This window comes from Brachyhypopomus gauderio, chromosome 2 (assembly GCF_052324685.1).
Source record: "Brachyhypopomus gauderio isolate BG-103 chromosome 2, BGAUD_0.2, whole genome shotgun sequence".
Lineage (NCBI taxonomy): Eukaryota > Metazoa > Chordata > Actinopteri > Gymnotiformes > Hypopomidae > Brachyhypopomus > Brachyhypopomus gauderio.
This window is the reverse complement of record NC_135212.1, coordinates 45,835,431-45,837,711: the sequence shown is the minus strand read 5'-3', so window position 1 is coordinate 45,837,711 and position 2,281 is coordinate 45,835,431.

Sequence of the window (2,281 nt, the reverse complement as noted above, 5' to 3'; positions counted from 1 at the left end):
TTGAGGCTGAAATGTTATGTTCCAAGGGCTGAAGTTATACGACCATCCCTCACTCTAGCTGCAGAAGATAACATTCAAGGTCTTTATTTTATTAGTATCCATGGAAATATGCAAATATACAATTTACAGGCAGAACTGAATCTTTTCCACAATTGTTTTCCAATTAACATGCTTACAATAAATAAATAAATAAATAAACCAACAACCAAAACGTCCTGAATCTGGACTGGAGGTCCCACAGTGGTTGGTATAGTGGACTATGACTAACAGAAGGCTAGTGATGCGTGATAGGGAGGCTTGTTAGCTTTTCAGAATACACCATCACAGAGCCCCATGTTTTAGAATATTTTCCATTTAGAGAAAAACTTTTGCTTCTAAGATCACACTGTCAGGCCAGCAGGGGATATGGTGCGATTTCCACTTAAGCAATATCCTACTCAGAAGAAATGAAGTGAAGGCAATGGCTTCTTTAATCTTATGTGGAGTCTTGAGTGTTAGCATTAATCAGCCCGAATTTAGTACATCACAAAATTTGGCATTATTTTTCATTGAAATGCCTCTGGCAGACAGTCTGTTTATGTAGTCCAAAAATCTGATACTGCTGGGCTTGTGTGTAAGATCTGCATAAACTCACCTACCCCAGTGTACATTTTTGCTAGTTTAGGCCAGCAGTAATGAATATGTGGAAGACTTTGAACTGGAGACGAATAAGTCCAGCACAGGAAGATGATTTATTGATTGTACTGTACTAAGAGCAGATTCCCAATTTGTGTCTAGTATTTCTACCACTAGATCTGTACTCCAGGCATTTCATATTCCGTCCATACATAATTAGCAGTCGTAATCCTGTGATAAACTCTTGAGATTAAACTCTTACTAGGCATTGACACTTTCTTTTCCCAGATATGTTTTAGATGGCAAAGTTTAGAAATTAGGACAGATACCATACGAAAAGTGGTAATAGAAACTTCAATTGAATGATCAAAAAAAAAAAAAAGAAGTGAAAATGCTGCTGAAATCAAACGTATATTCTTATAGCAGCTCTGACTAGTGGACATGGTGTGTAATTTGAAATGGATAGAGGCAAATGTGCTGTAACTAGGGATGAGAGTGAGGACTTAATTCAGGAATCTGCTTCAGTGGTACAGTAAGTCAACTAGGGTACACTGGTACTGTCCATCTTTGTACTGTATGTTGGATGCCCAATATAAATACAAAAACACTGGCAAAGGAAAGACCCCACAGACAATTCTGATCATCTCAAACTTTTCATCATAAACATTTTTGGAGTCTCATGAAAGGACGCCCAGCTGTTTCATGATGTGCTTGCTGCTTGAAAGTAATTATTTGGCTTGGGAGTTAAAAGCAACGGAATAAAACCATGTAAATGAACTGTGGTCTCCATAAACCTTAAGTAATAAGCATTATTTATAATGCTTAAACTCACTGCGTTTAAAGTTATAATCAATGGATAGCAATTTTTGTCAAAAACTCAAAACATCAATAAAACATCATCATTGCACTGAAGAGAAACCATAAGATAAAGACCACTGCTCATAGAAAGTTCTTGATCTAATTTGGCTACATGTTATTAAACCTAATGCCCTCTGCTGTTAAACATCATGGATGCAAACTTCCAGCATGCCGGATCCACCCCTGGCAATCTTATCCTAATACGACCAGCAGGCCACATTCACTGACTCCAGGGGGGACATTTGATCAAATGAATGCTGATCATAAACTTTCCACCACCATAAGTTATAGAACTGAGCCATAAGGAAAAAATGGCGGGAGGTTAACCTACACCACATCTGGGCAGCACATCACTCTGTGCCTGCATAGGAATGGAGAAATGTGACAAAACGGCAAATGACAAAATGTCCCATCAAAGAAATTGCCTGGGGGCAATCCCTAGCCCCTTTCAGAGATCAGGATGTATTATGATTTAGGATTCATATATAACGTAATATAATGATGGCACCTCTCTCTTCTAGAACATCCTCTGTGTTCCTTTTTCTTATTACATTTAATCCCTGTCACTGTTTGTTGACCAATCTGAAGCCAGCTAGACATATAGCCATGTGGAGTCTGGCTAGTTTTAAGTTCCACGGCTGAACTCAAGCCCAGATTAAATGCTTATGTGAACCTCACACGTTAATGTTATCCTGACATGATCTCGATTGTGTTCATAATGGCACTACCAGAAGCAGAATCCTTACCTGGATAAAGTTATCATGCCCATGTTTCTTGCTGTGATCACTGTTTCACTCTGAAGAGGCAG